The following is a 25,179-nucleotide window of genomic DNA, read 5'->3' as shown; positions in this document are numbered from 1 at the left end:
GCAAAAATCTTGATTTTTATTTTGACTGAGGGCTGAGTGCTAAACTTTTGAGGGCCAAAGCCTTTTTATCCTGTTTGCAAAAAGGAAAAAACACCCTCTCCAAAAAAACCAACAACAAAAAGTCAAATCAAACCTTTCTAAGGTTATGAGACGATTTGAGACCACCTGAACATATAGGCTTTGTCTTTGTTTGCTTTGCCTTGTATTTTAAATCTGAATTTTCTTTAATCTCATAGAAAATCAATACTGGCTTATTTAAGAGAGGTCCTGGGTGTTTGCCACTCACTTGAACTCTGTTGATTACACACTGGAAATTGAAGTTAAGAGTGTTAGGAAAATTAAAACTCTAGAGTTCAACTGTTGTAGAAATACTCCTTTGCCTATGTCAACTGAATTAGAAGTAATGGTCCGCATTTTGATTTCTTATGTGCCCTTTCCCTCCTGTTGAAAAATCAATATTTCTGCCAGATACCATCATGTAAAAATAAATATTAAATACTATTTTCATGTAGGATTCAATATTTTACTTACTAACTTGGGAACATGAAGACATATAAGGGTAAGCTGTCAACTTGCTTGCAGATGAAACTAAATGAGAGGTTCCTTTGCTAGTTTTGTAGGTGTAATTTAATTATTTAAATATGTGAGGGGGAGATGGAGCTGTACATATATCTAACTCACACTTCAATACAGAAGGCATAATACTAAATTGATCCAGGATTAATGTTCCAATTGTCACTTTGTGTCATCTGCGCATTTCTCTCTTCTGTTTAAGAGAGAAAAAGAATGATTGCATCAGTATAGCAGAGGCGATGCTAGAAGACACGTGGGTCAGCAAGGGGATGGAAGGAAAGGAAGGAGGCTGTGCCATCAGGAAATAGTTTCCTATCCAAGAAAAAAATATGGGATATAGCCTCAGAAATATAACCTCTAAGTGCATAAGTAAGCATATTATATTTTCACTCAATTTGAAGAACTTCAGGAATGTGGGAGGATTAGGAAAGTGAAATAGAGATGAGAGAAATAAGACTGCTTGCAGGTATCTTTGCAGCATAACTGTTTTTATGCAATTCCAAACTCTCACCAAGTTAGCAGCAGATAACATAACCAAATATACCATCTCCATACTATTATTGAACATTGACATATTTGGTCATTTGATATTCTTTGATCAAAAAGAGAAAGCATTGAAACTTTTATAGAAAATTCAATCCAATCTTTACAAATTGCATTAGTGAAAAGAAAAAGCAAGGGTAACTAATTAAGCAAAATATTCTCTATTAAAGAATCTACTGTTATTTAAAGAAAAAGCAACATAATTATTAAATAAAACAATTATTAAACAAAAATAATAATTCATCCATGCTCAGTGTCTCAAATTAATGTAACTATTATTGAAGATGTTTTTGAAGAATCAGAGAAAATTTAATAATTAAGCACTTTGAATCCAGTGAAAAACTCCTAGTGAAATAATTCTTTAAAATAAAAATGTTTCAACCGCAAGAATCAGGAAATATTAAGGCTTTCATAAATGACGTTTGCTGATAGTGATTTTTTTTTTTAGTTCTACTATTTACAAACATTTCAACACTTATCAACACTTCAGTTTAAAAGGAAGGGTTTGTATTGCTTTAGTTTTACTTTACAAGAATGGTGAAGGTCTCCAAACATTAAAGTAAAAGTTGATAATAAAGTGCTTTCTGCAACCACAGCAGTGTTCAGAAGTACAAGTAATCATTATGAATTTATAGTCCCTGTGTTCCGTGCATGAAATATGAATTTTTATAGCAGAAAAATATTCATCTATGTGGTATACAATCATGTTTTCTATTTGCCATAAACTTTGTAGGAAATCTCAATGCTTTTTAAAAAAACAAAAGAACATATGAGCACTCTGCAAGTTTTCTAAATCTACTTTTGCAGAAATCTCAGAAAGCTAGGAGTATTTGCCTAGCCTTGACCACAGAAAGGTTATAAAATATAAAGTGCTCTTGAAAGCACTTTAAAAGGGAAAGGAGAAGAAAGTGGATTTTTTTGCTCCTTTTCCTGTCTTCACTATGCATTGGTGCATAACCAAAGAGGAGACCTCTGAATCAATCAATGATATGTAAATATATTTACACAAAATTTGTTGAACCTGAGGAACTGATTGAGTGGCCAAGCATGGAGTCTAGGTCTCATTTCTTCCAGTTCTTTACTGGTCCTTTCCCATTGCTTTGTAGAAAGCCAGTCCTACTGGACTGTGAGATGTCCCTGAGGAGCGCTTTCTCTTCTGAGGGTAAACCTTCTCTGGAAAGAGACTTCACCAGTTCATTCCCCTGCACTCTAATACCACACTACTACAAGAAGTAAAGTTCCATGTGCACATGGATTCAACCCAGACCACAAACTGTTGGCGTTGTTATGTCCCAAAAGACCATGGTAATGCAACTTCTGAAATTTCCTCACACTGTATGAAAAGCAGTTTCATACCCTTGAGGCCTGCAAAAAAGAAGATATCCTAAGAAGACTTGAGATAGGGTTAGTGACTGGTAAAACCTCTGAACTTTTAGCTGATGATGGATGAATGGAAGATGTAGAATATGATCTGGATGAGTGGAGAGAATAATGGCTAAAGGGAATGGACTCATACTTTGTGTAAAACAGCAACAGCGAGAGAACTCATTTCAGCCATGGCTTATAATGGGCAATCCAGTGCTATCAAATCTGTGGCATTTGGGTTGTGCATGATGACTTTGGTTTTAAAACAGCTTGCTACATTTCCTGTGATGATAAGGATTTGTGATGCAAGACTTATTCCTTGGGAATTGAGGAGAATTATTGTATCAGCACCAGGGATGCACCAGAATTTTGCCTATTGTGCTCTCCCAAGGAATTTAAGTGAAATGCCCTTTTAAGTAGAGGGAAATGAGAATGTGTCATGAGATTCAGTCCTAGAAGTGTGACAGTCCACTCCTTCCTATTGCCTCTGAAAGTTTTGATATAAAATCCTTTGTCAAGTATTTGAGTACAAATTTGTTCCTCTCTCCAAAAGTCCTTGTTCTCTGGGAATATTGAGGTGATTTTCCCAATTACACTAAAAAAGATGTTGGAGTGGTCAGGGCAGAATATATCTAGTGGGGAGGAAGAAAAAATGGGAAACAGATGGCCACAGAATGTGCAGAAGTTGTCAGTTTTCCATTTTATCATTTTCATTGTTATCAATTGTTATGATTTTTGAAGCAGAGGAGTATGAAGGAATCTGGACATAAATCTGTTTATCAAAGATATCCAGGGGTGTGATATTTGGAGTACTAAAGATTAAAATAATGAAATAGGGAATAAGGGTCTGGAAAATTAGCTTATGGAAGGACTATTCAGATCAGCTGCCATGAAGCAAGAATAAGAAATCCAAAATGCAAGTAAGCCATTCTGGTTTAAGCTTAGCTGCACAATTACTCACAGATAAATGTCACAAGAAAAAAAAAAAGTCTTATGAGGCCTTTTGCACAGAGATTTGCAAACTGATTACTTCACTCAGCTAGTCTTAGCAAAAAGCAAGTTGCTTTTCTGTCTGTCTAATGTCTGACCTTCTAGAGGATTATTATTAATAACATTTTTTTAAAGTGTATCTGAATTTGTTCAGGTCTGTGCCTGAAAGCAATATATAAGTTTTAATTTCAACTCCTCCATTAGAATCCTCCATGCATCTTCTGGCCTATCACAGTTGTAAATTTCTAACACCAATCTTTTACTTAATTCTGCTCAAACATTTTTTCTGTTATCTGAAAAACTGATACTCAACTGCTGTCCTGGGAAAGGACAAAGAATTATTATCCCCATAGAATCCAAACATGGAAAGCGTCATGTGGAAGGGGTCAAGCGGAGGGTTTTCTGCATGCTTCCAACTTTTTCCTTTAATGACAATAAAACATATTTCTTTAGAAGATTACAATAATACACCGAGTTGAATCTGGGATTCTTTTGTATATCACAACTGCTATGTAAATCAGGTGCTGTGAATCTTTCCCTAGAGAGGTTTATTTCACTGAATATGAGAGTATAAAATTTTAAGCATTCTAGTGTTAGGCATTTTAATACCAACACTGTCCTACCACCTCCCCAGTTCATTAAGTGCAGAGCAAAACTGAGAACAACATGATGCAAATTGATGTAAACATGGTAGCAAGCAAAACTAAATTCTTGCTATGAATAGCAACATTTCACTCAGTAGCATCTTTGACACTTTAGAATTTGAAATGTTCATCTGCTGTAAAGCCATTTACAGAGTAACAAAACCAATGTTTGGTCTTTTCCCATCTGGAAGGGAATAACAATTTGCTCCTCTATCTTATCTCTTTGGATTAGTGCCCTGCATACCTCATTGGAAACAGTTAACACTTTGAGTCAAAGCTCTCTTAACCTACTGCCCAGGGATTCAATGAGTTTGAGTTTCCTATAACCTGCTTTCTCACTCTCTTCCTCACACTGTACTAAATATGCACATCTTTCAAACTCTTCCTAAATATTTGTTTGGCTGAGAGGCGATTATAGTCATGACAGCAGTTGGAAGTCTTCTGGGCTTTGATACTACTACCATCTGCCTCAAGTAACAACAGTTTCCAAGAATGTTCACTTATTCAATGCCATAACAGCAAGCCAATATTGAATAAATATTCAGAGAAGGCAGCTTAAGTGATATGCCTGTATTTCACTCACTATTTTTATTGAAGCAACAGGTATTCTCAAGAAGAAAAAAACAGAATGATGTCCAGATTGTGCTTTTATTGTTTTAAGTGAGTTTCCAAAACAATAAAAGTCTTCTGCTAGTCTGGAATGGTATAATAAACAAACACAATGGTTTGGCTCCAAACTTGACTGAAAAACTGAAAGTAATTCTGAGTGAGCGAGCAGCTGAAATTTAATCAACAAGCAAATTCAGCCACCGTGTGAATCCAAATGCCAATCTGTATACATCTGAGGGTTATTGAGAATACAAGGAATAGAACAACAAGAATGATGTAGGAATTGCTTGCAAAGTCAGTTGTTGAAAATTAAAAAGAATAGAGTAAGAAATATTTATAAAAAATACAGCTATTAGAAAGCAGTAAGTTAAGAACTTTATCTAAAGACTGACAGAGATGAGTACAGTTTAAGGATTCAGAATGGTTTGTGCATTTCAAAGGTGATATACCCCAGAGAATTAAATTATTTTTCTGAGGTAATTTTAAAATTACTAAAAACCTAAAAATATAGAATTTTTGCCTTTTATTTGTATAGCAGATAAGATCTGATGAATTTAGGTTCCTATAACAATATACCTGCAAAACTAACTTGGAAATCAGTGATATGAATAGCAAAAATTTCTAGTTTCCGTGTGCAGACAGCAGAGAAGCAGTTTCTAATTCTGTACAAAGCTCCATTTTGGCTTGTATCCCCTCGTCTCAAGCTTTCAAATTGTATTTTATTTTATTTTTTTTTAAGTTTGTTTAATTTTTATTTACTCTTTTACTGCTTTTATATTGCACCTAATTCCAGCTGAGTTCATGAGATAGATACCCATGAGAAGGCTCCTGGGCACCTAGGAGCCTACATGTCAACCCACTAACAGGTTTTCCCTTACAAAATCCTCAAAGAGTATTTCAGTCCTTTTTTGTCCATTGATGCAATCTACTTATGCTAGGCTCTTACACATGAAGATGGAACAGTTCAACGTTTGGGGGATTAGTCTGGGGTTTGGGAATTGAGCTTTCAGTTTCTTCCTTGATCCTGTTAATATCTGAAGCAAAGCAGTTGGTCTTCCTGTGACCCAGGAGATTAAAATAATCATCTGGATGTTACACTCCAATCCTTTCATATTTAAGTGTCTCAAAGAATGGAGCCATTATATTGTGAGAATAATTCAGCATTAGATAGGAAGCACCAAATATTTCAGAAGAATCTGATGGTTTCCTGCAGAAAATGTTCATGCTATAAGAAAGGATGCAGACTTCCCTCATAAACCTTACCTTCTTCCACCTTTCTTCATCTGGCAATAGTATTAAGGGAAGTGATTGAGGGAATCCAGTGTGAGGAGAGAAAACAAAATTGTGAGCATAAAAATTATTTTAGAAAAAACCTTTCTGTTGCTTACAGTAAAACGACCCAGAAAGAAAGACAATTATGAGAAGAGAGGCTTTGTAGCACAAAGAGGGTCCAACTGCGTTTCAAACTTTCTTATTTATTATTTTATTATGGTAACCCAGGACATGAACAGAATTTGTGGTCAACCTTAGCAGAGAACATGCTGATGTTAGGCCATGAATAAGCACTGTGACATTTTTCATCAGAAGGTGAGCTGGACTTTCTTGGACTACAGACCTCTCTCCTGAGGTAATTTCACTGGAGGTCTGCCCTGTAACCAAACAGCAGAAGTTCCCATTGTGTGATGATAGTCTATTTAAATGAGAAAAACAAAAAAAGAATAAAAGAAGAGAGGAAGTCTAAGCTGTAAAAACAATCCACTTTATTTCATGAAGGTCCAAATATTGTCCACTGTTTGTGTACAGCTTGGTGATTGCAGCTATACCCAATGGACGGCATGGTGGAGGGTAAATCTATCTCCTTGTCAGAGCATGATTTTAACTTCTGTTGTCAAATTGCAGATTGCCTTTCATTAGTCTAGTATGGGTAAAAATAGCAAAGTAGCTGAAAGACCAGAAAACTCAACATGAGATGAAAAAAACATCCTTAGGATGTATCTTGTCGCCATCAACTTGTGTGCTTTCATGTCCATACTGTTCTGGGTTATTGGGCCAGTGAGTGGCTAATTAACTTAAGTGCATTTCCATTCCATATTGAAATTGTCAGTCTGCTCATTCAGAAGAAAATAAATATGCATTATCGTTTCTAGGAAGATAAAATTTACTTTGTTCCATGTCTCTGTTCTTTTAACCCAAATAAATAACTAGCACCATTAAAAAGCAAAAATAATATGTTGTCAATATGCCATTTATATATTCCCTCTGAAGAAAATATTTCAAATCATTGTGCTCTCTCAGTCTGCTGAAGTATAAAATTAAGGAATGATTCGACAAAATATCTCCCCTAAGTTGGAGAATAAAGCAAAATCTGATGGATTGAGTTTACTGGGTTTTCTTCAAAAAAATTTTCATTCAATATGTTCCAAATGAAAATAACCCATGTTTTATGTGTATTTAGGTTCAAAGACCAAATGAGAATAAAGTTTAAGGGTTTGTATGTTATTTTCATTTATGCTGTCCATTTTAGTATGTGCTATCTTTCAACTACATTTTTAGGTATGCTGCCAAGTTGCAAACAAACCCCAGACAGAGGAGGAAAGGCATTTATTTTCTATTAAGTTTGTGTGAACAGGCAAGGGGAAATGGAAAGTCACATGCTGCAGAAAAGTTTGCTTCAGGAATTTCTTCTTATTATATGTCAAGCAGTACACAGAGTTCATCCTTGAAACAAAAACAGAGGGAAAATATGTTCACATGGGTGCATTTTTGACTTGAAAATGTATTTAAATGTTTACATTGAAACCTTCTGCAGATATTTGTTGTATAACACATAATCCCTTAAAATTATATCCATTTAAAAGATTACTCTTTAGAATAACATCATTCTGATTTAACTTTTATAATTGCAGCTCTCTGTAACATTTCATGTATTTTTTTTTAATAGCACTGTGTTCAGTAACAGATTGCAGTGTAGATTGCACTGCTGCTCTACAGGCAGTTAAACACTGATAAGCACACAGCTGAAAGTTTTAATAACATTTGCTCATTTGTCTGGTTTTAATTTCAAAAATCAGCTGTGTGTGATTTCAACCCAATTATTTGCTTTTTCATGAAATATCTTAATTGGTTTAGAGAGCTTAATGTGTCGGTTAATTGAAATATTGCCTCACATTAACAATTCTATCAGATGCCCAAGAAGGCATTATTACACCATGTAAAAACAAAACAGAATAAAGAAGAAACCAAGCAAAGATCTGTGGAATGTATATTTTGTATCCTACAGATATTCCTGGATTGCCCAAACTTTATAAGAACCTTTCAGCCAAGCTATGAAACCCAGGGGTTGCTATCCATAATAGCAATAAGAAATCTGAAAATTATTGTATCCCTAGGTTTTCAGAGGTCTGTTATTTGTTATTAATAACTCATATAGAAGCTTTATTTTTGTTGCTTGTCTACGCTCATGTTCCTATTTCTGAGATTATTAGATTCTAAATAAAGACTTGCTGTGTGGTTACATTTATGGAATACTAGGATCCAGATTTCTGATCCTACAAATAAATGTGCAGTGTTGTACACGCCTGCTGACATGTAGCTCAAGAAGATTTATGAAGTGCATTCCACACTTAGTAGAATGAAAACTCAATGCAATCCCAACAGTGCCCTGGGGTTTTGGCAACCTGGATCTCTTGTCCCTTCTGCAAGCATGGCTGGGTCAATAATGTACCAGTTTATTTTTTTCAGGTTCAAAGATGTCAGTTTTTTATCTAAACACCAGAGTTTCACATACAGTTGCAATAGCAGAAATTTGTTCATTTTTTTTAAAGAAATTGTAACTCCATAGTTACTTTAGCTCCATAATCATAGAAAATACTCCTGAGTTTAGGTGTAGTCCATATCAACACAGGTAACCATTTTTTTTCCCTGCTTTCCCTGCAGGTATCCCTTATTAAATTTACTGGCCTGATTTATTTCTTGATTTCAATGCAAACACTTGGTAGGAAAATATTCTGGGAATCTAACAACCTCTGTTTCCAGAAATGTTCTATATAACTGCTGCACCCAAAGATATATTTCCAACAACTTTAATACACTAAATTCCAGGGAGTAACGTGGTGGAATGGCATCAGGCCAGTCATCCTCAGCTAGCCAGTGCCTTACATTTGGAAATACCTGCTGTAGTCTCCTGGGAAAACAGAATGCTGGGCTAAGAAACAAGCAACATTTCTGTAAGATCTTTAGTTAATGACATCTGATATGGTCAAAAATGAAGGGTGAATTTCTTTATGCTTCAGAATTAGCACTATAAATTCCACTGATATTCAGCAACATAAAAAGGAGATAAGCAGATGTCATTACTCTGATATGAATATACCTTTATGTTTTCACAAGTACTTTCAACCTTGAAATGTTTTTACCTCTCGGTGTGAGGGGACAAAAAGCAGAAATTCATTAACTAAATCTATATGAAGATGCAAATGAGAAAAAAGTGAGAGAAACTGCTGATTGTGGTTTGTGGGTGTTGAATATGTATAACTAAGCAAAAAATTAATAAATATTATAAAGAAAATCATCCCCTGAGGAGAACATATGGAAGAAGGAATAGAAAGCCATAGCTAGAAAAAAGGAGAGGCTGAGATATAGAACATGATATAAGCATTTATTCAATTGTCAAACATTGAGACCAGTTCCCAGAGTAATTTGCAAACATTGATTTAGGTAACTTTTACATAACTCAATAGCTATTTAAATTGAAAAAAAAAAAAAAAAGAAAGAAAAAAGATTAGAAACTGATTAGTAAAATTAAAGTAAAATAAATTATACAAATCACAATTAGGCATCAATCCAATTATCATAACAAAAGAAATCTTGTCAACTGACAAGCATAAGAAAAGATTGAAATATCTCTCACTGTCTTCAAGAAGACAAAGCACTTAAGTGATTTCTGTTATTAAACTAAAACTGTATAGTTAATAATTTATCAACTATAAGTTTATATAGATTTAGCATACATTCAAAAATATAGTTAAACATAGTTCATATTTAAAAATCTCAAAGGGATATATAGACAATTTTAAAATAGCATATTATTGAAAAAAATGTTTTAAAGTCAGTATAATCTGAATTCAATTTATATATATATATCCCTTTTAAAGAACACTCCCATCTTTTTTAATAGCACTGACACTAAAATCAGTATTGTGCTCCACAGGGAGAAAGGCCAAGAATCTCAAAAATAGATTCCTACAACGGGATGAAATATCTCCTTATTTAAACATGACTATTTTCTCATTTAAAGGTTCTAATTCATGTTCATGCTCTCAAGCTTTGCTATTGCTAGTATAAAGAGACAGACATTTATAAGGCAAGTTCATCTCACACGAAAGATGTCTAAAATCAGTCAGATGAGACATACTTTAACAACTTTTTTCCTCTGTTAACTGTGATCCTTCAGATGTATATGCTTGGTTTACCAAGCATATACATATACAAGCAGCCACCACAATTAGCCCATCTGTTGGGAATACATAGAAGAGCAGGACATATTATCTTCCCCAAAATCTTTTCTCAGTAATGCAAAAAACCCTGAAACTCAATCAAATCACAAAAGCAGACAAATAACCCAAAAAACAAAAAGAAGGAAAAACATATTTACAGTTGAGATTTCTTTCCATTCATCAAAAGGGAAAGAAGAAAGAATAAAATATAAAGAGAATAAAAAAATCCTGAGGCATTCTAACATCATACTTGTATATTTGCTACTACTCTGCTCTCATATTTTCATTTTAATAATTATTTCTTGTAATTTTATATTTTTGTAACAGCATGAGTATTATTGTTAAGACATAAGATCTCTTATAGACAGTGTTCATTGTTATTGAGTGAATTAATTGAAATTTTAAATAAACATTAAACATATGTAATTTGTGAGTGACTTGTGAATTTGTAGGAAGCTGAGCATGAAAGAAGCCTGTAGCCACACACAATATAATATATGCTGAAGTATATGCAATGTTTCTTCATTCCCAGGAAAACACCACATTAAACACAGTGGGCTTTTTGGTTGGTCTAGAGCAAGACAAGACTTCAATCTTTGGTCTTGAAACTGATAGAATTTGATCTTCTATGGCTCTGTTCCAATGAGATATTCTCTGATTAAATGAATTAATTGCATGTTTTCATTAGTTAAAAAAGAGGCATGACCACATCAAATTATATAAGAATCTTTTCAAAATAATTGTTAGCTCCTTTATCATGTGCTCTCAAAAGTTCATTCTTTTTGAATCCATAGTTTCAAGCTTTTCCTATAACCATGAAGGCTAGAAATGTCTTTTTGTTAAAGTGAAAAGTGTGTCTGGTATTGAAAACTCTGTGATTCTTGCCAGCATGCCAGGCAACAGTTCAGGAAGAGGGGCCTGTGTACAGTGTTAGACTCCTCTACACCCAAGTAAAAACTTTTATCTTCCAGGGAGTTTGTTCTAGAAGTCTGTAGGCACTGTTGGAACATTGTCAGTGGCTAATAGTATGGTGTATTCTAGTGCTTAATCTGCACTGTGGAATCCCATGATATACTGAACAATCTGGATCACAGGAATGAGATGGGAATGAAGTGAGAAAAACAAAAAATGCAGAAATGCAAAATGTTTCATTCAAAAATATTATCTTACTGTAACAGGAGATAACAAATAAATATAAAATAATATATAGATAGCATATTTAATGAAAGAAATAAAAACAGCGTGTCTGGTTTTAATTTTTTTTCTTGTATTGACTTAGGTGTAAAAGTAGCAACAATTAATTCTTAATGAATTTTAAGCTTTGACACGGCCAGCCTGGAAGAGATGAATCTCATTCAAGTTTTAAATGTTGGGTTGTGATGACATGAAAGCTTTCTCATATGTCCCAGTGAAAATTTTAAAATAACTTAAACTTATTATTGGAGGAGCTAACTTCAGGACAGACCCCTTAATTTATTTTCTATCCGCATTAGTTCTTAGCACAATGGAGTCTCAATGCAAGACTAGAAATCCTAGGAATTGCTAAAAGGTCTACAGTTACATCTTCCAAAAATCTTCCGGGATGCTTATAAGCAGTCTGTCTCAAGGTGTGTGGCAGCATCCCAAGTGCCCGGCAGCGGCTGGGTTGGTGGGTATGCTCAGAGAGCTGGTGTTCCCCTGGGAGCAGAGGGTAGCTCAGCAGCACTCCCCATGTGCTGTGCGGAGCACATGAAGGGCAAATACACTGCTCTGCTCTTAAACCCACTCTCAGGACACAGGACAGCCTAGCCAAACTCACAAGCTCTCTTCACCAAAGCATCAGCTTTCACACATATAAAAGTGAAAGATGTGCTTCAAGAGGCATAGCACAGCACTGGAAGCCAAACAAGTAATCTGGAAATGAGATATTCAAGTGATCTGTTGTGGAAAAAAAAGCCAGATTAAAAAGCCTGTACATCAATCAGGAAAGAAGGGGAAGAAGTGGAGCACAAAGGATATCAATAATTAACAAGCATATTTCAATGGCACAGGCAGCAGAACATAAATAATTTTTTCTTTTGTTAGTGCCAATTTAATAGTTTTTATGGATCCATAGATTTTGCATTGTTTCTGGCCATGCATCAAAATTTTCAGTGTATACCAAAATTGAACACCAGCTAGACCCTTTAAGAACACTGTTAAAATCATATCCTTGCTCTAGGTGTTAGGTACCACAAAGTGATAAATGTGCCTTTATTTTTAGCACTTATGAAAATATATTTGTAAACAAAGTTATGTCTGGGAGCTATGTGGGCAAAAGACATGCAAACTGACTGATCTCAACCTCTTTTGTGACAACATTGCTGAATGCTGGTGAAGTGAAAAATTGAGAAAAATGCAAATGATGTAAAATATTTCCTATCTCCTTGAACCAGCAACAGAGCCTTCAGTGGCTAAAGCATGCTTATTGTCACTGAATGCCAATGGGAGTGCTCTGTGATTTGTTTGCACTTGTGAAATAAAATTTACATTTTTGGAATAAGCAGTGGATTCTATTGTTCTTTTAAGACAAGATCCCAGTTGTGATTTATAACTCCACAAGGCTCAACTCTGCCCAGACTCTTTTCAATGCTGACATGCAACTCGTAAGAAACTCAAATGTACTGATTATAACAGAAACAACCCAAACCCTTAAACCTCTATAAACACCTCTTTCTAGAGTACACAAACTATTTCTCAGTTGAAAGATACCAGCCAGTGGTTCTGAAATAGATAGAAAACTAATCCTAGGGTGCATCATATTCAGTGTAACCAGTTGGTCAACAAAGTTGATTATTCCTTTCTATTCAGCAGTGGTGCATCCTCATCTTGAGTAATATATGCAAGTCCGGGCCCCACAGTTTAAGAAAGATGTGGAAGTTCTTGAAATTGTCTGGAGGAAAGCAACAAGGCTGGTAAAAAAGTTGAAAATAATGCCCTATGAGGAGCAGATAAGGACTCTGGGCTTGTCTAGTTTGGAAGAAAGGAGCTAAGGGATGACTTCATTGCTCTCTGCAGCTTCTTGAGGAGGTGGAGGCGAGAGGGAGGTGCTGAGCTCTTCTCCCTTGTATCCAGTGACAGGATGTGTGGATATGGTTCAAAGTGTGCCAGTGGAGGTTAGACTGGACACGAGGAAACATTTCTTTGCTGAGAGGGTGGTCAAACTGTGTAGCAGGTTTGTTAGAGAGGTGGTGAATACCCCAAGTTTGCCAGTGTTGAAAAAGCATTTGGATAATGATTAAATTACATGCTTGCTCTTTTGGATAATCATGAAGTGCTAAGACAGCTGGATTAGATGATCATTGTTCCATTTCAACTGAAATATTTTATTATATTCTAAATGATACTAAGGAATATGATTAAGTTGTCCTTAGTCACTTATGTTCTGGTATCTTTGATAAGGGTATTTGTCTATATCAACTCATTTGCTTTAAATTGCATGGTGTACATGTAAAAGTCATGCAAGGTTATAGTTAGTACTTATGTAGACCAACGTTAAATTTCCACCGCAGGGACACATAATCTGACATTTTCAGTAGATTTATAATATTAAAAAATTATTTATTAAGGTAATATAGGATTGTAAGTCTTTATACACTATCAAAGTTTCGTGCTTTGAAATGCTTTCAGCATCTGGTGTTTCAAGGAGCTGAAAAAATTTTACTGTACATAGAAGACAGCATGAAAGACTCATTTGTTACAGGAAAGAAAACACAGATTGAAGGATGTGTTGCATAATTAGAAAGAAATGGGAAATCAGTGTTCTGAAGCGAGTGAGTTACATGTTCCTATTTTCATGAGGATACTGGTTCAGGCTTTTCAGTGAAAGACTGTTCAGGATTTTTTGTATTAAATTAAATTAAATTAAATTAAATTAAATTAAATTAAATCATCATGCTTGAGCCAATGTTCCTTCGTATATGTTCATTTATATAAAACACTCAAAAATTATTTGAAGGAGATAGACAATCAGAGAGGCACACAAAACAGTTATCAACCTTTTAATTTATAGAAAAGAAAGAAGTAAATTTGTTTTATTATATGGAAGCTGAAAAATTAACCCATATAAGGTGATATAATGCAGGCTGAGGGCATGTAAAATGAAACAGTGATGTCTTGATGACTGTAGTGGGAAGCATAACTTACAAAAAATCTACTCTGACAGACAAAACAGGAATTTTCTTAGCCCTTCTTAATGTCCATTTGCCAGCATACCGAAAAATTTCAGCCATAGTCTATTTTGAAAAGTTCTATTTCTCTTTAGCTATTACAGCTCTGTTTCCTTCACCAGGACTGTATGACCATTAAGGATTTGAATTAACTCTATTATTTATTTCTTAGGACCTCTGGCCAGGAGACATGTATAAAAACCTTAAAGAACTGTAGAATATTTTTTTTTAAATTATTAGGGATATTTTAAAACAGCTTAAATATTTAAGAATTCCCTAAATTAAATATTTATTTATAATTTAGAATATATATATATATATTCCAAATACATATATGCATATTACAGTACATTCATGTTTCCCAAAATAAGGAAACATTATTTTTATTATAGGACTAAATTGTATGCCTAGCTTGCTTGTTGCAATCAGAGAGGAAAGAGGAGAACAAATACACACTCCCTAGTTGAACTATTCTTTATCAGTATGTACCTGTAGGCTTACCCTGTGTAGACAATGAAATCCAATCTTATTATACAAAATGACAAATGAAAACCTGAAAAGCTAAGTGTAGAAGGTATTTTCTGTATTATGGGAGTGGAGATGGGGATGGAAGGAGAAAGGCAGGGGGAAAATGTAGGAGGGAAAGATAATTATAGTGTGTAGACAGTGAGGGAAATGTCAAAAAGCACACTATCAGTCCAAGATTAATAATTGCAGTTTAAAAAAACCCAAGCAACAACTCTCTTTTTTTCTTCTTATCTTATCACTCCTAGCTAGAAAGAGTTCTGATTATTTTCCTAATCTGGCAGGAAAAAAGAAATAATTATGTTTGTATCTCTAAGAAAAGAGGAAAACAAATACTTATATTGCCCTTCCAAATGAGATGCTAGCAAGGCTGGATAGCAGAAATACAGCAATCATGCCAGTACAAGGTTTGCTGCGTTAAAAAAATTACTTAGAGCAACATTTGGGAAAAGTGTAGCAGGCTTGTTTCAAATGGGTTATAGTAAGTCGTTTTTAGTTTATATCTATACTAGGATCCAATTCTCAAGTTTCCCACAAGATATTACAATTACATTACAAAACCAACAGGATCCATGGTTTTGACTTAAGTCTGCAAGGTTCAGCTTGTCTTGAAAGCAACCTGTAATATATTTTGCTTCTACATAAGCAAAAACCCAAACAAACGAAATAAACCCAGATTACTCAGATCTACATAAAAAGATAACTCATTTAACAAAAGTGATGAAAGCAGTTTGCATAATCAAGTAATTGTTCCACCAATATATGGATGTACTCTTCTTTTTGCAAATGGATCTCCTTTTATTTGACTTATTTGATACGGGCATATTTGTGGAGTTGTTAACATGTACATTGATTATAAACAGTGAGAGCGTTTAGCATTTAAAATATTTCTGAAGATAATATGGGAACAGCGTTGGCTAATGATGTCTGTTCATTCATGTGTAGCTTTTATTCCTTGACTGGAAGCAACATGAAGATCTAGGAGGAAGTCAGAGGGTCTCTGGAGAGCTTGAAATTATTAACTGCAAAGGAGAAGGTCATTTAAGAAATGTTAATTTTTTTTTCTAGGTCAAAATCAGAAAGGTCTCCTTCCTCTTTAGACATGACAAGCTGTTGTAAACTTACCTGCTTAGTTGCATTTCAATGACTAACATACTTTTCATACTTTTCAATGACTAACATGTTTGAGAAATAAGCATTTGAGATCTACCCCTGAAGTGTCTTCCTGAGGTCTCAGAAACCCCCTCTGTTAGACCCAACCTTAATTTCAGTCAAATACAGCCTCATCCTATTTCATGTAACAAAAATATTTATTTTTAAGGAAAACATTGACATCTTTAGTTTCAAAATTCTTTTTCCAAATGTGTGTGGACACACACATATATATGTATGTATACATATGTATAGATATACACATACATAATTCTTTCTGCAAATATGAGGGTATGAACTATTTGCCTTGTACATTTAGTGGATGAGCATCCTACACCAGCTCATTACTTCTTAATGTGTCAGAGCTTATCTGGAAGAGGTGATTATTCAATGACTTCATGTTTGCAGCAAAAAAACTTGTGCTTCCTGAGCTGTCTTTCTCCATATATATATGGGTGGAGATACTGTGTACTAGGTAGCATTTATTGGAATACAATGTGCTGTGTGTTGCCAGAATTATTTGCTGTATTATGGTCCCACATTTTCGGCATTCACTGTGTCTCTGAGTCATCTGAGCTGTAGTATTATCAGGAGATGTGGTTTTGTTCAGCACGATAAGCCTGGCTAACTGCAGTGAAGCACCTCACCACTGTTTTTTGCAAACTGGTCCAACCTCAACAGCAGGGAGAGATGAATCTCAATTTTGGACTCCCCTCCCCTGCCTGAGAGGAGATGCAGTACTTCAGCCAGGTGGACGCTTATACCTTGTGGATGGGCTACAGTCGTCAAGTCACCTGATGGGTGTCACTGAAAAATACCAGCCCCTAATGCTCAGAAAAATATTCTGGATTTCTCAGAAGTTAAGAAAGACTGCCGTTCCTCCCTGTCTTCCTTTATTATAATGGATTGTGTGAACAAAAATTAAATAATAGCCTACAAAATTATGAATAAGAAGAAAATGGCTACTGATATTAGAAAAAATTTTAATTCCAGATTGTCAGTATTGTGGTCAGAATGACGATTTATACTGTAGGTGAAAAGAAAAGGGTGAGGCGTACAAACAAATAAAAATCTTACAGAATTGTGACTTCTGAAACATTTACTGTAAACTACTGCTCATGAGCAGTCTTGCATGCATAACTATGAGAAGACAAGCAAACCAAAAATTATTACCATTTCAATCAGTTTTCAATCTGTTTCAATTCAGCTCAATCTATTTTTGTATAATTATTTTGAAATCCATTCAACTACAATAAACGGTCTACTTGGTCAATTTACTTGAAAATTGCTCTCTCTGCTCTTCCACAGTGCTGTTTGTGAGCACAGGAATTATTTTCACATAAAAAATAATTTTTAAATCAGATTTTCAATGTTGGATTTGATTACCAGCGCAATTCCTACTTTCCTAGCCTGATCTCACAGACACTTCATCAGCTCTTGTGTCTGCCCTTCATTTCTCTGCCAAGGCAGAGAAAATCACAACCACAGGAATGCTTTGCACAGCCACACCTGGCAGCTCACCTGTAGTTTGCTTCAATCCCCCAACAGCAGCAACACCCAGCAAAACTAAAACAAACCGATCCAAGAGTACTTTTATTTCCCCACTTGAGCTACACTGAAATCATCAATCCTGCCTTGAATTTTCAGGTTGCAGCGTGGGATGCCTTCCCTGTGGACAGGTGAGATGCACACAAGGCAGAAGGCAGGTGTGATAACTCCCCTGTACAAGCACAGGCAGCACTCTCAGTACACGTCAGTGAGCAGCCAAACTGACATCTTACCCATGATAAGGGTGTGTCTTCCTACCCATTGCCTGTAGTCTACTGCTTGCATTAGGTGATTAAGGACACAGTTAGTGTTTGCTGATCTAAACAGACTTCATACACACCCTTTATTGCTCTAAAAGGACAAGCACTTTAAATTCCCCAACTGAAACCCCAAGGTTATTTAGACAGAGAAAATGTCCTCTTAGCAGCTGTTGCATGAAACGCTCTGTTTTGAGATTTTTTGATGCCCCATCTTAGAAGGTAGGAAAGGTAGCAAAATGGAACTTACTCCAGCATATATGGCCTTTGTTTAAAGGTTTATTTCTTAACTCCAATTCTTGCTATTAAAAAAAAATAACATGCCACAGGACCAACAAAAATCCATAATTAAGTCCAAATGGTTCACAATGGGCATAGCATTTTCACAGATTAAATTTAGACAATACTCAAAAGAAAAAAAAAATACTTAATCCCACATATGCCCTTAAAATGCTGGCACTTGGGCCAGAAAACATTCCAGTCGACACACTGCACAGTTTCATATTTATTGCTTTTTACATTTGCAGAGGGTATATGCTATTTAATGTATTTTTGGCCTGTATTTAGGGCTGCTGACTGCTAACAATGTGAGGAGTCACATTCAACTCTTCTCTTAGTTGCATAATGTGCATTGCTCAGGGTGCAGTGCACTTGGGCAGCCTCCGCAGGACACTGTTAGCATACCTAAAAATACACCAACTGGCAAAAAGATGTATTCTTGTCCTCTTTCTGTGCTCGTTGTTTATGACATTATTTAGAAATCTAAAACGTGGATGTTTGTATTTTGCTTTTTTTTTTCCAAGTTTGCTGTACTATGGCAGGATTATTATCTACTGTAGTATGCCAAGGAATCCTTTTCTTGTTGTTCTGTGTTTCTTTAATCTGGGTTTGTTTCTGGCTCTGTCTGGAACAGAGCTTGCTTTCGGAAATTCCTCTGAAGACTTTGTTGCAGTAGCCTTTTCTTGCTCATACAGAAAAGCTGCAGGTGTCTGTACTATCACTTCACTGTCACTGACATGCCAGCAGACACATTCAACCCATTTTGATATTTCTTTGACAGGCAGGAGTAAAACCCTTCAAAATAAAAGCAGCTCTTTTTCCCCCTTCCCTGACTGCAGCAAATTTATTATTTCTTTAATAATGGTGGTGAATTTTTTCCTTAAATTTTTTATTTTTATCAACACCACCAAAAATGAAGAAGGTAAATAAAGCAGTGAGGTTACAACTGCTGATTTTGCTTTTTTCTTTATTTTTCTTTATTTTTTCTTTTTGTTTCTTTTTTTTTCCCCCACTAGATGCATTTGCAGTAAACGCAAGCTGTGATACTTTTAGCTTGTTGGTAATAATCCATTCATGATTTGTTTGGATGAGCCAACCTATTTCTAGGACTTTCTGTCCTCACATACTCCTAGCATTTATCCCCTGGGAATTCTGTACTTAAAAAAAATCTTTAATATAATTTCATGAATACACTTTTTACCAGAGATCTCACCTTAAGCATTTTTAATAGATAAATAGAAAAACAACTTTTCTATACACCCTTGAATTTTTCCCTATACCATATTAACCTCCTTTTGAAGCTAGATCTGGGGATAAATAGTGCCTTTGAATTTCTAAATCAGATATTCTGCAAATTAACCTGTCACTTATGATCCCTTTGAATGCATCTGGGAAAATCATCTTCCGTCTCTCCATGGAATCCCAAAGGACTTAAACCACATTTATATCTCTAAACACATGCTGGAAACATAAGTCAGACTCCTTTGAAATCTCAGGTTTTTATAAGTTTTCTAGAATAGAACATTAAAGGCAAAAAATTATTAAAAAAAAAAAACACCAAAAAAGCCAAACTAAAAGAGAACTACCTGTTAACTTATAACCATATATATAATCTGATAAAAAAACATGCTTCATTTGATACTTATAAAATAATACTCCACAGACATTAATGCATTTCATCTTAGCTGGCACATTGGTGGAGAAAGGAAAAGACAAAATAACTCCTGGAGAAAAAGGTTTTCTTTTTGGAGGAAATGGAAATACAAGCTATTACTAAAAGTTAAAATAGCCCTTTATTTTGCCCAAAGGCTGCTCCTATTCTTCTTGTATTGTGTTGGTCCCCAGAGCAGGTAAAATGTTTTAATATAGGTTGAAAATCCAGTGCATGCCAAGCTGCCTATAATCCCCTGTGTCCGAGACAGGTAGTGCACAAACTCACAACATGATGTCTCATGCCCAAGCCTACGGCAATTGTGTGGAATTAGATAAAGAAAAATCAGAAAACCAACCTGAACCTGAGCAGTCATTCAGTTATCCACTCACACAGCACACAGATCTTTTCACAGTATTTGTCATGCTGAGTCCTGAAAAATGTAATGGTTTTTTTTTAGTCATGTGTTCACTATCCTTGCCATCGACTGATACAGCAAAGATGTGTGGGAGGCAAGGCTTCTAAAAAACAAGGTACCTTTCACCTAACAAGTAGCCACAGTCAGGCAAAAAGATGTTTAAAGTGCTAAAATTGCATGAACGTTCAAAAGGTGAACCAAACCCAAAAAAACAAGTCAACAAAAAGAAACAAATTAAATTAAAACAAATCATATACACACATAACACAAACAACCACCAGCAACAACAAAATATACAACAGGGAGTGTGGGGAGAAAGAATAATTAGATCACTCAAATGTGGATAGGATTCAGGCAGTCTCAGCTATAAATCACTATAGCAAAGTATACTGGAGAATTGTCACCAATGTTTCTCAGTTTCCTTTTTCTTCCAAAAGGTGCTCATTCTTTGTGCCATAAATAGAATAACAGGCTAGACCTCTTCTCCAACATACTACAGCATGAGAGAACTAAGAAAAGAGATATGCAGGTGACAAATGGCAGTTTGGATTGCAAATGTCACCAGCTGGGGTCTATGTACAAATCACAAATGGGACGGGACTGCTGAGGAACGTGCCTTGAGCTGTTTTATTTTTCAGCATCAGTCTCATTACATGGTTATGACAATGGGAAGTGCCACCAGCTCACATCTCAGGCAGCAGACAAAGAACTTAATATTACAACTGACTTTATAAGTTTTTTGACCAATCACACAAAGCAAAAGCATATTGACAGTAGCTCTATCCAACCACTATAAGCACACGTACCTTTGGCTAAAACAATGCTTGCTTATTTCTAATACAATATCTCCTTGTAAGCCTTAAAACACAGTGCACAGAGCTCCATTATTAAGCTTCAAACTTCCTAATATCTTGCTAGATAAACTTTTCTGTAGCTTATGGAGTTATTCTAGACAAGTGTAATACACCGACCGTTGTTCTATTTGTCCTTGCTTTTCTACTTTTTAAATAATTTTTCTGCTGACCTATCTCATGGCTGCTGCTTAGCTCTAATCACAGTTCTACTGTCTTGGGGGCCTTCCTTTTGCAGCTTTCCCAAAACCCTCTGATTTTGTGGATTCCCACAGCAAACTGAGATTATTGTTTCATGAATGAAATCAGTGATAAATGATAGTGAATGGTATATGGGTGTGTAGTCACACTTGCTCTCACTGGTGTGTGCTGCAAGTCTTAACCTCATCTATTTTAAGGTGGATTCCTGGTTTTCAGGTGGAGCTTTGGTCTAAGGACTGCCATTTAGCTTTGAAGCCACAATTTATACTAAAGACTTTTTTCTTCCCCTTACAACTTCAAAGAGGAAAAATGCTTTAAAGTACCTTGCATACCATAATAGAGGAAAATGAAAACACAATTTTATTTGAAGGTAGAAATATTTGGCAACAAATATATCAGATTATTTTCAAAACCAATCCAGAATATATTCTAATCTAATTTTCCAAACTGAACTCAGTATTCATGGACATTTTTGCATCTGTTATCTATAAAACTCTTAGAATCAGATTAATGAAATAAGACAGAATTTGGAAAGACAACCCAGAGAGAGTATAGCATTTTCCCCAGAGTGTTGCCTGCTCTTAAAGACATTACCTGTCTTAGGTTACAATGTAAGATGTACCCAAAAGCATGTATTCTATCACCATTTTCATAAACTGTTTAAACCGGGTAGGGCAGTATTCCTCATCTCCTTCGTGAATTATCTTTGATAACTCCAGAGAGATATCTTCGGTTAATGGGCCATTGAGTCTCACTGGATGACTCGAAATTACATCATCCCTTTGTGAGATGCTCTGCCCATGGGGAGGAAACAGCATCCCTACCTGGATATAATCTGAGAGCTGGAACACCACAGGCAGCCTTTTCTGCTGGATTCCCAGAGGAAGACCAGACCCTTCTACACAACCATTGCTTCAACAGAGCCACAGCTATCACTCGAGGAGGACTGCAGCCACCATTTAATTGGACTGCCACCAACCCTGACCAACAGGGTGTCATGTTGTTTTCTGACCCTGTTTTTTATACTATTGCATTTATTTTAATTTTCCTATTAAACTGTAGTTCTGACTTGAAGTCTTTCACCAGTTTGCTATCAAACTAGCACACTGCCAAATATATTTTCCTCTTTAAAATACAGTTTTATAATTGAAGCAACTTACTAGAAGCAAAAATATATATTTTGAACTTTCAAAAACCTTAATTAACCAACCCAGCTACTTAAACTGCACAGTAATGCTCACAGGAATCAAGAGGATTCTATTCTTATCAGGTGTGAGAGCAGTAATCTCCTCTACAGTATTGCCCTGTTCTACCTGCATATTCCATTCTTGCAGTGCAATAGAATTAATAGTTTCCTTAGTCACGCAGCATGGAACAGGAATCTGAAAATGTGCTAAGAGTTTAGACTGTCCTTGCAATTCGGTAGGACTGCTAACTGCACATAATTTTTCCCTAGGAAGAGTGTTCCCAGGTGCACTATTTAAAAATACTTCCAATAGTTTATGTCATTACCATGGCTCCCTAAAGCTGCTCGTTACTTGGATCAAAAGGTTTCCAATGGTGAGAGCAAATCAAATTCTCTTAAGAAACTCATTCATGAGGCCAGAGTACTAGGTAAAGATCCAGCAATATGTCCCGTATTTGCCCTAAATAGGGAAGGGTTAACAGGAGATTTCACAGGGCCAGAACTTCACTTTGCAGCTTCTTAATAGCTTAAAGAGCTGCTTTAAAAAAGGTGATGTTTTAAAAAGGAAAGTTATCTCACAGAGTATCTTTCCTCTGCCTACTTTTTCAGCTCCATCTTCTGCTTATCAGATGTCACATATAAAAGATAGTCATATAAAGATGATGACAAATGAAATCTTTGCCCTAAACTGAGGTATATTGCTTGTCTTTTTCCTTAAAACCAGATTTCTTTTTTTCATAATCTTGACTGGAATTTTTATATTAGAAAAACTAAGTTGTGCACTAAAGACTTAGCATGTGGAAAGACAGCAGTGAGTGGAATGAAAGAGAGATGCAGATGGCTGAGCGGCAGAGATACAATAGCAGAGGAGGGATACAAAAAATACAGCAAACATAAAAGATATACAGTAAAAAGAAAGGCAAATATCTAATCAAATGGGAAAAAAAAGGAAAAGTGTACCAACCCCTCTTCAAATATGTGTTTTTGGGACCAGATCTTCCTGATGTGCTCACTTATTTATTTGTATCTCACAATATCGGACTGGATTATATAATTGATGAATCATCAATGTGAATAACTTTGTATTCCCATATTCAATAGTATGGGTCAAAAGTATGAAACACCTAAGGAATTGGTATTAAAATTTACAAATTTTTACAAAACCAGACTTATTATAACCTCCAGTACATTAAAAGGAAATCAGGGCAATCATCAAAAGGCACTTTTTTTGTGGTTGCTGGTGTGGAGTTAGTTTTTGTTGGTTTGGTTTTTTTTTTTCTGTTTAGTCTTTGTGTCGTTGTGTTTGCTTGTTTGTGGGTTTCTTTAAGAAAAGAAAAAAATGTAGGAACATTTGTTTATGCAGTGATGTTCTGAGTGCTACTGGACAAGATAACTAGACCAGCTGGAAAATAACACCTCTATTTGCACCTGTATGAGGTAAGACCTCACCTTGAATGCTGTGTCCAGTTCTGGGCTCCTCGGTTTAGGAAGGACATTGAGATGCTGGATGAATCCAGAGAGCAGCAAGGCTGGTGAGGGGCTTGGAACACAAGCCCTGTGAGGAATGACTGAGGGAGCTGGGGATGTTCAGCCTGGGGAAAAGGAGACTCAGGGGTGACCTTATCACTCTCTACAACTCCCTGAAAGGTGGTTGTAGTCAGATTGGAGTTGGTTTCTTTTGCCAGGCAGCAACTGACAGAACCAGAGGACAGAGTCATAAGCTGTGTCAGGAGAAATACAGGTTGGATATCAGGAAGAAGTTTTTTTACAGAAAGAGTAATAAAGTTCTGGAATGGTCTGCCTTGGAGGTGGTGCAGCCACCATCCCTGGATGTGTTTAAAAAAGACTGCATGTGGCACTCAGTGCCATGGTTTAGTTGAGGTGTTAGGGCTGGGTTAGACTCAATGATCTTGTAGGTCTCTTCCAACCTTGTGATTCTATGTGAAATCCCCAGACTGTTTCATCATACCAGTACTTGTGTTGACAGCAGTTAACGAGTACTTGACAAGGACAGTGGTTAAGTTAACACTAAAGCAGAAACTTACATGAAGGAGAGTTTCAAGAAACTTACATGGAAAGACAGTTTCTAATTCCTTCCTATTTGTAACTCTAGCATGATTTTAAGTTGCCAACACACCTATACATGTACAATCAATAATAGAGACCCTACAGAAAATTTATGAAATTCGTGAAGATGAATACAAGATTATCTTAACTCTTGTTGGGTTATTTTATTCCTTTTGCATACTGCATTTTCCTTATTCTTATTCCTGTCACATTTCATTGCACTACACTTTAACATATTCACTTTGTATTGTAACTGGTCTGTTTGCCAAAAGTTCTCTGTTTAATCTCTAGAGATACTTGTCTCTTTAAAAGAAAAAAAAAATCCTGTCTAGGATTTGCAAAGAAATGAACAGATATTTTTATTTATTTAAAGATTTTATCAATATAGAAAAAAAAAAAACACTTGGAAACTTAAATTGCACAGAAAAGCCTGAATCACTACAGAACACAAGGATTTTGGATAACATTTATTGCAAGAGGCAAACAACAAAACAGATAACAGATGTAATAAAAGCAAAAATACACAAAATACAATTTATTCCTGAATGATTACATCAGACTCTTCTCTACAGTGCAAAAAATAGCCCACAGATCAGGGATCATTAGGAAGAATTTAGCTAGCTCAAGTGCCTAAACAT

This window comes from Ammospiza nelsoni, chromosome 1 (genome assembly GCF_027579445.1).
Source record: "Ammospiza nelsoni isolate bAmmNel1 chromosome 1, bAmmNel1.pri, whole genome shotgun sequence".
NCBI lineage: Eukaryota > Metazoa > Chordata > Aves > Passeriformes > Passerellidae > Ammospiza > Ammospiza nelsoni.
This window is presented reverse-complemented; position numbering follows the sequence as displayed.